General features: G+C 42.0%; 1 protein-coding gene across 1 annotated transcript in view; it reads left to right on the top strand.

Annotated features, from left to right (window-relative positions):
• The window catches only part of SH3RF3 (SH3 domain containing ring finger 3), a 252,800-nt gene that overhangs the window by 51,548 nt on the left and 186,517 nt on the right, over positions 1-14,735 (top strand). The gene's annotated exons all lie outside the window — the stretch shown is intronic.

Below are 14,735 nucleotides of genomic sequence, written 5' to 3'. Positions count from 1 at the left end.
ACTGAAAGCGGGTGGGAGGCAGCACCCGGCGCCTCTCTTGTGTCAGCTCCTGCAGCTGAGGCGGTGCTTGCAAGACATGTAGCACTGCTGTGAAAGTTTCTGCTTGCCTGGAACACAAAACCCAGACCTCATCTCTCATGTGCCACATTTGAAAGGGCTGTCTACAGGATGTAGGTGTTTGCTTGAACCTGTTGCTTGTCAGAGTAGTTTAGGACCCTGCAGTACGGATGGAGTCAAACTGAGCTCACTTCTGTTCATCCACATGCATATAAACAGGAAAATAGTGGCCAAACAGAACAGAAAGACTAACAACTTGGCTTGAGGAGTTTGCCTGGGCATGTCAAGAGGGGTGGAGGTGGAGGGAAGGAGGTGGCTGATATTTTGCAGGGATGGTGCTGGGCAGAAAGCAGGCGGCCCTGTTTACAGCCACTCACTTCTAGCAAGCACAATGCATGCAATTACTGAAGTAAGAGATGTCAGTGAACGAATGCGTTTGGCAAACTACTTGTGCTTAATCTATGCCGATTTGTGAAGTCTCCAGCGGTTTTCTTTGTCCCTTGGGAAAAAAAAGGAGGGGTGGGGGGGGAGAGGAAAAGTGTCCGGTTGCCATGGCAACAGAGCAAGGCTGAGGAGAGACCAGACTTGTCATATTTTCATGTTTGATGCTCTCTATAAAGTGATGTAAGTAATTACACATGTAGTGATTTGCCATGCGATAGAGCAGCTTCTTTTCAGGTTGCTGCATGTCACACAACATTATGCTGAAGCCTCTTTTAGAGCAGGGACACAAGCATATTGACGTTTTGGTAGGAATATTGCTGGAGAAATTGCAGCAGTGGGAAGGAAAGAGGGCGTGACAGCAGCCCTGCTCTCCTTTCAGAAACAGAATAAGAATCAATTAACAAGTTGCCAGTGGAAACCTGGCTATAATTATAGCTCTATTATGCTGGCCCTGTTGCTTTCCCGTGGAAAATACAGTTTTTAATTAACTTGTGGATTTGGCACCAACACCTACGCACTCCCTCTCAGGAACGAAGTTGGTGTTTCCCTGCTTGGGACTGCCACAATATAGTAAGTAAAGGTGCTGGTAGCACCTGCAGACCTGCCCCTGAGCAGGATGCTGTGGCCTGGCTCTTCCCAGGCCAGAAGGGGATCAGGTGAAGCTCTTCTCCATGCATTGTATTTTACAGATAAGAATGCAAAACTAAGCACGTTTTCCTGATTGGAAATGTTATGCTTCCTGAAGGATACCTGAACCGGCAGATCTGCTGCAGGGGTGGAGGGACGGATGGGTGGGAGAGCCCGTCCCCTTCTGGGGGAGGTGTGGGGTGGAGGTTGTTCTCGTGAGGTGCCCAGACACTGTGTCCTCCATGCAGTCCACAAGACTTTCGTTATATCCTTCAGGAGCTGGGAAGGGGTGAAGTACAAGGTCCAGTCAATGTCCTGAACACGATGGGAAAGAACTGATTCTGCATCATCAGGAGCAGGGACGGAGGTAGGCTCTGCCACCTAGACCTTGCCAAGATGCCCACGTGTTAAGCCTGTTCGTGTTTTTTCTTCTTCCACCTCTTTGCCTGCCACTTTTCTCAAAGGCAATCCTGAATTACTTGAGGGAAATAAGAGTATTTCAGATGTGGCAAGTATACTGCTTTAAAATGCAAATGTGCTATAGATGCATACACCAGGCTCTGTGTTGCTTTTCTTCTGGCATCATTGCCTTGAGAGTAGTTCAATTTTTGAGTGTAATGCGAAACTACAGGGGTTTCCCTACATAAATACATTTCACTGAGTGGCTTGTTTCTAACTTCACCTGTGTAGGATGCTCTGGGAAAAAGTCTAAAATGGAGGATTTTTTTAAATGGATGTTTTTAAAGCAGTCTTTCTCAGTGGTATATTCTGGGAGTTTCCCAATCTGGTTGTCATGCATAGTTTGATATTCAATTTCTCTCAGAAACTTTTTAACTTCTCTTTTTGAGCCCACATACTTTTTTGGCCTCTACCACATCCTATAGCAGTCAGATTCACAATTATAATTACATTTTCTGTGAAATGATAATCCTCTGATTTATTTCACGGCTGTTGATTGCTAATTTTTCACTGAATGGACCATAGTTTTTGTGAAATAAGAGACTCTGAATACTCAGTAGATAATCAGCTTCTTGCAGTGCATGATTTTACCTCCCTCCTTAGTCCTCTTTCTTTGTGCTGCCCAGGCTGAATCTGTTGGTTGTCTTCTCACGTGGAAGGCTCTCCAAGTCCCAGCCTGTCCTTCTCCTTCTCAGCCCTTTTCTTGTTCCACCGTGTCCTTGTCATTACTTGGCAGCTCAATAAGCTCTGTTTTGCTACATAGAAATGAATGGAACTATACAATTATTTTCAATCATGCAACCCTCAGATTGCATTTAAGTCAAGCCAGAGGAAGCAGGTTTATCCACGTAAGTGCAGTTTGAAACAGTGAGTTAGGAGTTAACAGAAGGATAATAAATGATACTCTAAAAATAGTTGCTGAAACATTTCCTCAATTTTCTTTGTGTAGCCGTACACTACAATAATGTGACAATCGTAGCAAGCCAATGGATATAAAAAGACGATGGGTGACTTAGTATGTGATGAATGTTTCTCCACCTGGAGTGCATTGTTTGCTTCATTTAAGATGTTCTCACCATGTGTCTTTGAGTTGTTGGTGTTACTGTATCATCTCTCTGGGAAAGAGATTACACCATTAGTAAACAATAATGTGAAATCTGAGCTGTGACCACACAGACAGCTAGGAGGGGATCCCTATATAGTTCAGGTTTGGTGGTTTTTTCCCTTTTGTAATAATAATCAGAAAGAAAATAAAACGTAAATCTGCACAATGGTTGTTCTAGGCAGGCAAAAGTTGTAACGTGGTTATGGGATTCCCTGAAACACCCACAAGCCTTGAGCCCTGAATGAGCAGTGAGGCTGGTCTGAGGATGGAAATGGCCTCATACACTGGCCTACCCAACCTCCTGGTGCTGGATCGGGTGGGCAGTCAGACCAGCCCAGGAATAAAATACAGCAGGATGAAACAATGCAAATTTGTTTTCCCTTCTTCAGAACATACCTGGAAGAAGTCTTTGCCAGGTGAACCTCAGCTGCACCGGGCCACAGCATTTGATTCCAGCAAAGCTTCGAGATTTGCTCTTTACAGACTGGGTGTGCTCTTGGTGGCTTGTTGATTAGCCAGGGAAGGAGCAGAGCATGGAACACTTTTGCTGGGACTCCATGTGTGATCACAGGACATCACTGAGAGTGTGAAGTGACAATTTCAGGTGTTACCTCTTCTGATTTCATATTAATAGTTGGAGCTGCCCTGAGGGATGCCCCACTTACCCAGGAAAGTAGTCTTGGAATGAAAAAGTGTTGAATTCTTTTTTTTCCTTTTGTATTTTCATCTTAATATCTGGAAACAGCAAGGAAAACTCACACTTTACAAGCAGCCAACAGCCTATGGACTGCATTTTGGTGAACCACCTGGCATGCTGTATTTATGATGCTTTTAGCTGTGCTGATTTTTGCTGTCACAGAAAGCAGAGGTGCTGGCAGAGCCTGGAGGTGATTTGCAAGCAGCACGGTTCGGATGCCTGGCCTCAGCAGCTCCCCAGGTTTTTCTGAGCCTGGCAAAACTCATGAGAGTGATAGCAGCATGCTGCTGCAGCTCTGTTTTCTTAAGGCATGCCACAGCCCTGATGCTGTTTTGATGGGAGCAGAGGATTGTGGTGGCTGAAGTGGCTGTGTGGCCAGGAGCAATTGGTTGGTTTTTCATTCACAGCATGAACAGAAATTAAAAACAAAACCCAGAACTGTTCCTGGTTCTGTTCACCCCGTTGGGGTTAATGCAGTGAAACAGAACAAAATAGAGAGGTTTTTCATCAACTGTTTTCCACCTGATGGAAACACTTCAGTTATTCTAAGTCAAGGAAATCCTGTGTTTCCTCAGCAGCTGTTGCAGTAAAGATGACTCGTCATTTTGCATATATATTTATATTGCTGGAGGCTCTTTTTCATTTTATTACTGAACAGCTCTTTACAAGTAACAGATCTTCACCTGGTTAAGTGGCTGGACATTTGACATAATGTTTCCTGAAATCTCACATGAAAAGATATTTGTGTGGGATGGGCATGACTATTGTTACGTGGGTAGGAAATTTACTGAAACACCATAAATAGTGAATAGAAATAGCAGCATATGGGCTGTAAGAGAGGTGACTGGGATTACAACAACGTTTGATGTTAGGCACATTTCGGTGAAAGACACAGAGGCAATCTGAAAGTAGACCACACATCCCTACTCTGACAGAAGGTGCTGAATGGGGTGATCACAAATACACCAGTAATGCTAAATTTTTTTTGCCAGAATACAGAAAAGTAGGGTAGGGCCTGGAAAACAGGGGCGATTCATTTAAGGGAAATAATATGACGGAAAAGGAGAAGTGAGGGAAGACAGAAGAGAGTGAGAGCTGGGAAAATTAGATAACCTTGTGATTTTGCCCTTATAAGTTTCAAAATCTTCTCTCTGGAGGGTGTATGTATATGGCACCAGACTTCTCATTGTCACACGGGGTTGAAAGGGGCATTTGGCATGAGAGGCACAACGCTTGCATCAAACATCAGTGAAGAAACTGGCAGTCTGTTCTGGCTGTAAGGTGTTTTCTGTATTTGCTCTTTAAATTCTGCTGGTTACAAAAAGAAGGGAGGAGTGGACCCTGTCTTTTGGGCAGCATCTCTTTTAAACCAATGGCACTGGCAGAGTTTGTGTACATTTTTGACATTAAATGAGGCCATTAATTTTGAGCTTCTAGTTGGGACCTTTTGTTAAAGTTGAAACACTCAGTGCTCCGGGCCTTGCAGCCACTGTGCTGCGTGGTTATGAACAAAGCCTGTGCTTTGCTCTGACCTTCTTCTGAACTTTTGACTCCAGATAACTGAATTTCAGGACGTGGCTTGTTTTTGTTATTATATTTACTGTGGGCCAAATGATACCTTTTGGGCTGGCGGTGATTTTCTAAGTTTAAGAGTGTTGTTATTATTCTGCTTTATGTATCTTGCTTGAGTGGTTTCTACCCTCCTAATTGACCCTTTTCTGGGGTTTTGGAGACTGTGCAGGTAGCCTGCCACCTTTGTAATTCCATTTAAGAACAAAAGAGAATCTGCTAGTAAAGTACATGCTAATTATTCAAATAGCTTTATGATTCATCCTGGCTGTCCTCATACGACAGACCTACTTTTCCATGGTTTGGTTTTGTTATTTTTTGACAGTCAGCTACAAAAAGTCGCATTTTCTTGTGATTCCTTGCATGAAGTTTCTGGCTCTTGGTCTGGAATTGACAGTATCAGGCATTACAATGATGAGGAGTAGGAAAGCTACTTTATTTCAGTGTGTCAACTTTTTAGCTATTCACTGCCTGTTTAGTATTTTAATGAGCCTCAGTGATAGGATAAATGCCTGTTGGATCATCATGATACAAGGTGCATGAACTCTGTATGCAGTAAGGTACGGTGTAATTATTTTTCAGTCCTGTTATGAGATGGATTTTGTACCTTCAATTAGGATACAGAAGAAGCTGTATTACCTTTGTGAACAGCTGGGATTAGAGATCTTGTGGCTGATGTGTTCTCTGGGAAGCCACAGCAACAATCTACCATGGAGAAGAGGGCTGGTGAAAAAGGGTATTTCAGGAAACAGGAGAGATGAACCCCAGGAGAGAGGGCAGCTAGTCTCTAAAGCTGTGTTTAGCTTGCTTTGAATTGTTTTCCCAATGTTTTCCAGTCTTTCAGGAGAAGGCTGGGTAATATGTCTACCTGGACACACAGATGTATACAAATATCCTGTATTGAAATATGTCAGCCTAATTCTATTCTTGCAATTCAGTATTTTTAAGGGAAGGGCTAATGATCTCGCTCTGCCTGTCTCCCAACTTTTCTCTCTCATTTGAAATAACACTTCTCAAATAATACTAACGTCAAAATTGGGACATTCTGTTGCTCACGCCTGTATGGTACTGTCAGCTGAACAACATGAAATGCTCTTGTATAAATCTAGCTTTAGATAAATGTATAGGAATCCCTGGAAAACACTGTACTGTAACAGTGGAGTGCTGTAGAGGGCCATGAAAGTTCTTCAGGACTGTACAAACTGGAGTAGGGACATTGTGTTAGACTGAGGACAGAGCTGTCTGTACAGTATGTTATCAGAAAAAAATTTGTTCCCAGATATCTAACCCTCAGACACGGAGATCTGGTATTTTGCTGTGCAGAGAGGTACTTTATATGCATTTTTCTCAAAAATCTGGCTCAGTGTCAAAATAACTTCCTGCTCTTTTGTAATAGGAGATCAAACAGGTGTAGCACAAGTCTGTAACAACTTCTTAGAGGCTTTTCCCTAAGAAAGGTTTTGCTCCCCAGCGGTTAATAGTTACACTGGGGCAACCTTGGAGGTTCTCATAGCCTTTTCTCTGCTCAAGCAGCGCTGGCAGATGGGAGCCCCGTGACCTCCAGTGTAGTTCTGGTTCTAAACAGCAACTGGGTGTGCTGCAGAGAGCAGGTTTTTAATATTTCATGTAAGCAGTCAGCTGCTGAAAAACATGCTTCTATTTTCTGTATCTCAAAATAAAAGAGAAGTTGATTTTCTGTCCTCGTTTTTGTTTTCCTTTCCACAGTTGTGGATTTGTGTTTTGTCCACAGGCCAAGTCTGTGTGGTTCTTGGCAGGCTGCTCGGACATTTTTCTACTGAGCTTTTATCAGAGCATCTTAGTCTGAGTTATACATGAAATAATGCAGAAAGGCTCAATAAAGAGAAACTTGTACTACAGCCTTGCAGTCTTTAATTAGTGTTATGTGCGGGTGCAGGTGAGTGATAGGCAATAGGCGAGCCGTGGATGGAGCATGTTTCATTTTGATGCTGTGTGGCTTTTTTGCTCTGCAGTGACATTAATAAATTGATGCGGGCAAGCATTTTAGGTTTCATTACTGCCTGAAACGCCTTTACTTTTTGGCTTGCCCCAATTCATTTATGAGGCATCATCCTGCTCACATTAGAAAGAGACTAAGCTCTATGTTGATGCTGAGAATTATTGGATTATTCAGCTACTGTTAATGGTGCTCAAGGAATATAAAATATTCAAGAAATATTTAAGGAAAAATCCCCAGATAACTTAGCTGCATAAAGGTTACGTGTTTAGGGATTAATACTGTCCAAACGTAAGGCCAAGGGGTTGAGGGGAAGGGGCAGCCACATGAGTGTACAGCATTGTGGCTGGTGTTACTGGAAGTGATTAACACTCTCCTGGCCCCTCTCGTAAACTGACAGCATGATTTAAATGAGGAAGGGAAAGTGGTCCATGAAGCTTTCCAGGCTGCAATGCCCCCAGCTTACAGCGGGTGCTGACTAGTGCAGGGTGGTGTTCCCAGGCAGCTAGGCCTGGGGACCAGGGAAAGTCTCTTACCTGCTGTCTTTGTCACCTGCGACCTGTGGGATGCAGAAGACAAATGGCACATGGCTGAGCCTGATACCTTCAATGTGCTTCTCTCTAGAAAATTAACCTTTTGTTTTTTTTAGCGGAAGTACTTCAGGCAGAAGCTAGTCATGTTTTCCGTGCCAAACTGAGCTCTAGGTTACCTGAAGCAGAATATCAAAATTATTTAAATTACCAGTCCTGCACTGGCAACAAGCATGGCATTAGGCTGTTTTGTTCATGTGAAAGTTAGAGGCGCTGATATGACCCAAACACAGTGTTACTAGGGTTAAAGCTCTGCTCACGCTTCAAACTTTGGCCATCTTTCTCCCAGAAAACTGTTTGTTTTATTTTAACCATAGCTCCTTCATGGTAATAAACTTTCTGATTTGGTGAAGAATTTTGCATAACAGAGAATTATTTGGATGGTGAAAATTTGTCTTCTGTTGTCTGCTAGACCGCACAGAAGTCAATCTACAACTACAGCAAACAAAAGCAAGAATTCATTAATTTTAACGATAATGTTGCTGTTTTACTCCAAGCTTAAGTGAATATAAATGTAACTTATTGAAGAGTCTCTGGCAAAAACCATCTGTGCAGGTTTTTCTAATCACATCTGTCCTTAAACTAGCTGTGCATTTTAAGAGGAAGAAGCAGCAGCAGCAGCCGACCTTCAGCTGACTCCCAGCAGCATTTTCCTTTGCAGCATCAGCAGCAAGGAGTGGCCAGTAGTTCTGCTGTGGTTATTTGGGATGATGGTAGCACGTCAGGCCTTTTTCTTTTCACACTAATATGGCTTGCCATGTTTGTTATCAATGGGCAGCTTAGCAGGAGGGTTAGGTTTCGGTGCTTTGAGTAGAGAAATTGTAAGTGAGATGAGCTAATTCTCTGTAAGTCTAGTTATCCCTCCTCTCTTGTTTGCAGTACTGCAGTTAATAGGGCAACAGTACTCCAAGAAGCTGAAAGAACAAAACAAAACCCCCATTGTCTCTGTAGTGATGAAGATAATTAAAAGAGAACAGGGTTGAAAGGCTTCAGATGATGTAAATCATTATCTCTAGGCTTTTCTTACACCTCAGACCCTTTTCCCCAGATGAAGTTGACAAGTATTTCTGCTCTGTAAATTTAGTTCTCAACTCAGTGATAGTTTTTTTGTTCATTGAGGGGCACAGAACGTTCTTGTCATGGTCACTGATTTTCCAAGAAATCTTAATAATTTGCAGACATCTAGACTCATTTAGATGCACAGAAGGAAAAAGCTGCTTTCATCTTGTTTCTTTATTTGTGATGGAGCTATGTTTTTGTTAAAAAAAGAAAAATAATGCACCCAGGGAACAGATCCTTAGGGAAATCGCCAGAAACAGTTGCATGTTGAATTTATAGATCCAAACATGTTATCCTTGGCCTTTCTTGGAATGCTCCAGTGGGTTCTCCACATGAGTATCTCCAAAGATATCATGCCAAACTGATGAAGTTGAAGTCATATGGAAAATTGACTGGTGTAATTATTCATTAAGAATTGTTAAAGCTGCTGTGAGTATTGAGTCCCAACTCATGCTAGCAGCTGCAGGATAAAGCAGCAGACACTGCAGTTTTGAGATATTGTCTAAGTGGAGTTTATTTGACTGAGAATAACATAAGTCAAGGTTGTTGTCAGCATCTTCCGAAGGATCTTGAGGCAAGACTACTGGTATTTACTTTTTATAATTATTACTAAACTTGACCCAGGTGGGCAGATACCATTAAACACATTTTTAATGCTGCTCCCACCCACAGGTACTTCAAAGCCAAGGTTGGAGACTGCCGGATAGCTGATTATTTCATCTCCCACCCCACTGCACAGCACGGTGTATTAGAGCGGCACTAATGTTTGTTGCTAAGATTAGTAGCAAGCCATTTTTAATCTTAACTTGCAGTTGGACATGTCTGACCTATAAAGGGTGGGTGATGAGAAGTGATGTTAGATTTAGTGGCTTTCCTCTGCAAGAGTGGAGATTGTCAATTTTGTGGCATTTCAAAACTGTTTCTTCTCTACCGGGAGCAATGACTGAAGGCAGCAACTAAAGTCTACAAAAATACAAACTGACCTGCAAATATTTGTCAGCAACCAAGCAGTTCCCAGCCTTACAAGTGAGCACATTAAGGGAGGAGGTAGTCCACTCTCACCAGGACAAGGATGTGGCTCTCCTTACCTGTGAGGATCGAGTCCATCAGGGTTGTCAAGTTCTGATGTGAGATGTGACTTTTAAAACATGCCTTACTAAATCTGCATGTCTGTGGAGAATCTCTGAAGAATGAGGTTTTTTCTAGTTTTCTTTCACACCACTACTATATTTTTTTTCGAGATGATGACACAAAATAACATGTTTGAAGCTAATGAGACCTTCTGATGAATGCTTTCTTTTGTCTTCTGTGTGTCCATAACTCCTGAACTCCTGGCTCTACCATCTGAGATGCAAGCAAAAGTGCAGAAGGGTGTATGATGACATGACCACTTAGCAGAAGTCCTGCCTCTTCAAACTAGTAATTACATTAGATACCAGTTTTCATGTTCATTTTGCAAAACATTGCTATTGTAATCCTACTATCTTGCTTCAATTCCAAAAAATCTCAGTGTGGAATGTATGATAAAATTTAATCCTATTACCTGTTTAATGGCATCACTTAAGAATATGCGAATGGTTGTCAGTGTGCTGCTAAGACTGAATAGTTTGTCACTAATGTATCAGTTCTTTAGCTCAGTCTCACAACAATCATGACCTTGTAATGCTCTGATTTTGGGGTAGCTTCAAGCTTCACAGCCCAGGCCTCTCCATCCTGAGCTGTGTATTAATGCAGATATATCCTCCACATGTGTTCTGCACAAGAGTCATCAAGTATTTTCCACAGGAAGTATGTTTAATTGTCAGCAGCTCACAGTGTCATCCACTAAAATACTGCTTTCTGTCAAATATCTATTTCATTTTTAAAGGCTGAATATTAAGCCAGACTCTTGTCATGGCTCATTCACAACACTGGCTCTCATGTGAAGATGCTGGCTGCAGGTAATCTACTTCTGGGTAAGAAATTCCAGACCACTCCATGCAGGAAAGGTCAAACTCATTTGCAGGGAGTCGTGTTTAACTGTGCAATGCAGAAGTGAGCTTCATTACTTGTAATTAATCCTCAAGGTTCCTGAATGTCAGTTTACAGAGGCAGCCATGAAGGTAGTCCATGAAGATAATTAATATTTGTTATTCCTGACTTTGAAAAGACTCTGGGTAGCAATGCTTATAAGGCCTTTTTACTCAGAGAGCCTATTAGGAAATTCCCTGATTAAATCATCAGTACCGTTGTCTCTGCCTTAAACTGTTGTTTTATGGTAATTACTGCCAGTTTACAACAGGAGAGCATGGGGAGATACACTGGAAGATGCATCCTAATATTCTGGTACAGTGGCAGGTTTTCACAATTTCAGAGAAAAAGTCCTTTAGGGAAAGGTTAATGCAGTTATCAGGCAGGTTAACGCTCTGTAGTTCCCTGAGGGATTTTCATTGATATGGGCAGGAGGGGGTTCAGCTGTAGTATTTTTATCTCAAAGCCATTGGGCTGCTCAAAGAGACTGAATGAAATCTAAAAATGCATTTTATTGACAGCACAGATTTCTCTTAGAAAATAGAGGCCAAATTCTCCACAGTCGTCATTGTAAAGGTGGAACAGATAATTCTAGCTGAAAACAGAATATATTCTCAATTCTCTGAATTTCACCTTGGCTTCAGATTAGATTTTGCCTCCCTATTTGCACGGGGGCCTCTGCGTACAGTCTTACCATTCTTTACCTGTATTACATTGTAGACTAGACTGAAAGTAGGTTAAAGAAGAGTGATATTCTTGCTTTTTAGATCCAATATAAAACTGAAGACATAATCTTTTTTTGTGGCTTGATGTTGATGTGAAGCATTTTTCAATTATTTTATGTAAACACAGCAATTTAAAAGATATCATGAAAACTGATTTTGTACAAATTTACAGTCTCCAAACTGAGAGGCTGTTTATTATGTCACACAAAATTTGACCCTCCAGAGTCAAACTTTTTTTCTTATAGAATCATTTCTGCTGTAGGAGAAAACAATACAGGAAAGGCTTATTTGAATGCTAGAGATATTAGAAAATGTTTCTGGACTAATGTAGATATTCACTGTTTTGTAGCCAGTTCTTGAGGTGCAGATTTTTCTGGGTTTGAATCCCAACTTCCTCTCATTAGAGTGACTCTAAATTACTGTGGAAAGGGGGGAAAGGAGTTAGTGAGTTTTAGGAAAACACTTCTGTTAGTGAAAGGGCTTTTTGAATATGAAATAGCTTGTTTGATACAATGCTGCTGTTTTAATATCATATTGGTTTATGAGCTAGGGTCAAACTTCATGGCTGTGAATTAGAAAACTTACCTGCCTGGATTTTAGTGCAATCTTTCTGGCAAGTGTTCAGTGATCCAGTGAAAAAATTCAATCCTTTTTATACTTCACTGGTTTGGCCATCATAGGCAATGTTATCAATTATAGACTCTAAAGTAGCAGCTCTCTGACTTGTGTGACCTAGTAGCCACATTGTCTGAAATACTGCATTTACCACCTTCATGGGACTAATTAGCATGTTTATAATGAGCCTCCACTCCAATGCTGTAATTCCCATCAGTCTGCACACCTGCAGCAGTTGTGTATCTCAGTGGCAAACACGAAGTCAGTGGTCTGTATTCTCTGATAATTGGTTCTAAAAATCCACCTCCCTGTAATGCTATCCCAAATGTATCTGTGCTTTGTCATTACCCATTCTTTATTGATTTACAAACATTAGAGAGTTTTTATGCAGAGATTTTAAGAAACAAGGAGCAATAGTAACTGAAGAAACAAAGGGATAGATGGTGATTTTAATGTATGCGTTCCTAAAGTCTAGCGAATGGTCTCCAGTTGTTTTAAGAAGTAGCATAAATTGAAGGATTTGGTTTTCAAGGCCTGCTGTAAAGTTTGCTTTCAGAGTCATATGTTAGCCATAGGTGGCAAAGGGTGCAGAGCTGTAATTTCTGAGGCGAAGTCATGCTTGTCAGCTTGCAGTAGTGTCTGGTTTGCCAAAGCATCAATATACCTTGACACCTAAAAGCTAACAAATGAAAACATTGTGTTGTCACAAGGGACATGTTTGGAAAAGGTGTATTGTGGAAAGTCACTGAAAAGCAAAGGAGAGAGAAGAAAAAACCTTGACATGCAGTGTGCTGGAGTACTTACACCTGGTGGTGCCATTCAGGTTTTGCCAGTCCTCGTTACAGGATGGGCTGTCTTGAAATGAATTCAGCGTTACTCAAGGGAGGTGGAGCAGGTGCAGGCTGAGTATTTGGGATGAAGAACCACAGCTGAACTTCTGGGGTCCCTCTGTGTGTTCTCACATGCTGCTGGCTCTCTCCGGTGCCGTGGTGGTGTGCTGCTGTGCCCTCTGTGCCAGCGGGCATTAGTCAGACCCACAGGGATGTCTTGTCTGGTACCACTCACCACCAGTCTTCCTCCTCCCCTTCTGCCACCTCTCAGAAGTTTGTTTTCACTGGGTTTGGGGCAGTGGTGTAAAATACGAATTTCCTACCTACCTGTATTTTTTCCATTTAAGGATTTAGAGGCATAGGATCTCAGAGGCTTAAACATGTCTGTTCTCAACCTGCCAGGCAGCTGCTAGGCATGGGGTCCGAATCACCCCACTGCATGTTGCCCTCACTGATTTTTCTCCCTTTCCTTTCCTTTTCCTGCCACCACTGGGCTTCACCCAGCTACACAGGGGTGTAAAACCAAAGGGAAATGAAGTATATTTCATGTTGGGTTGTTTTTCAGCTGGATTAGTTCCCTCATCCAGTTCACAGCATCCAAATATTCATGCTGGTAGGAGGAGACATGAGAGGAAAGTACAGCTGCAGGTGGTGGGGGAGCCCAGAGCATCCTCTTCAGCCGGAGCACTGGTTTACACTGGCTTTATGCACCTCTATCCCAACATGTCTCAGGAGGTAGGTTTGTTATTAAGACATTGCACTGAGAACTGGGATGGCCAAGGCAGAGGAGTTGCAGCCACCCACAGAAGGCTGGCACCATCCTAGCCCACCTTGCCAAGCATTGCTAAACATGACCTGTCTTCCAAAACTTATTGGAATATGTGAATATAGGAAATGTGAATAAACTTTTCTTCTCAAGGATTTTTAAAAGAAGCTCTGCTGGGGAGAAATTTTTCTGAATAAAGTCCTGTCACTTTTCAAATTCTTATTAGAATTTTTCAAATTCATAATGAAAAGAAAATCTGCAATTTCCTCTAATAAAAAATTCTATATATACTTAATACTAGGTTATTATTCATGCTTTTATGTTCTTATACTGCATGAATTACACTTTACTATGTGTCACCTTTTATAAGAAAACCTACTTTTCCTTACATTTTTGTGAAATAATGCACAGTAGTTCTTGAGTTTTAAAGTTCCCAGTGGACTTTTGAGTATTTAAAAGATGAGATTGCTGTCAACTTCCATACCTCTTCCTTTTTATTTGAACAAAGTTTTGGCATCCTAATATCTGAGCTCAGGTATAGGAACGCATTCATACAAATTTCATACAAACCCTATGTTAGCATATATTTGGTTAAATAATATGTAAATGGTGTTGCTTCCAAAGCACAGACTTTAGGGGAGTTTCTTAATGAACAGTTATGGAGTCTTGGGATTTATTTGTTATTCTATTCCTGTCAAAAGGTGCAGGATTTTCTCTTTTAGCATCAGGGATGCTATGAACATAGGTGGTGTACCTGAAGTGTGTGCCTGGACCTAGCACTCTGAGATGTGGGGTCCCCCCCAAAGCACTCATCAGTTTTGACTGAGTGCTTGCCCCATCCCTGGCAGATGATCTCCTGGGAGTGCATGGGGACAGTGGAGGGCTCACTGAGACCCCACTGTCCACTGAAATGAGGACAGGTTTACGTGGTGGCTGGTGGGGCAAGGAGCTGGGATGAGCTCGTGGACCAACTTGGTGAATGCAGATGGAGGGGAAGGGGGACCCCGAGGGAAAGGACCCTGTCGGCTGCCTCCTTTTGCTTCAAGTGGATGGTATCTTTTTGCAAGTGCTACAATCTGTGTGTGTGCCATCTCCTCAAGGCTTTACGTACGTACATATCTGAAGGGCAGGCTAGCATCACAGAAACTCTCTAACTTATTATTTCCTCAGGCGGTGGCACGTTAATGTGAAGTGCATACGTGGAAAC

The sequence above is a fragment of the Pezoporus wallicus genome, unplaced genomic scaffold (genome assembly GCF_028554395.1).
Source record: "Pezoporus wallicus isolate ANWC-B61680 ecotype Strahan unplaced genomic scaffold, APGP_CSIRO_Pwel_v1 contig_5785, whole genome shotgun sequence".
NCBI classification, from domain to species: domain Eukaryota; kingdom Metazoa; phylum Chordata; class Aves; order Psittaciformes; family Psittacidae; genus Pezoporus; species Pezoporus wallicus.
Note: the sequence above shows the minus strand (reverse complement) of the source record. Positions and strands in the feature narration are given on the sequence as shown.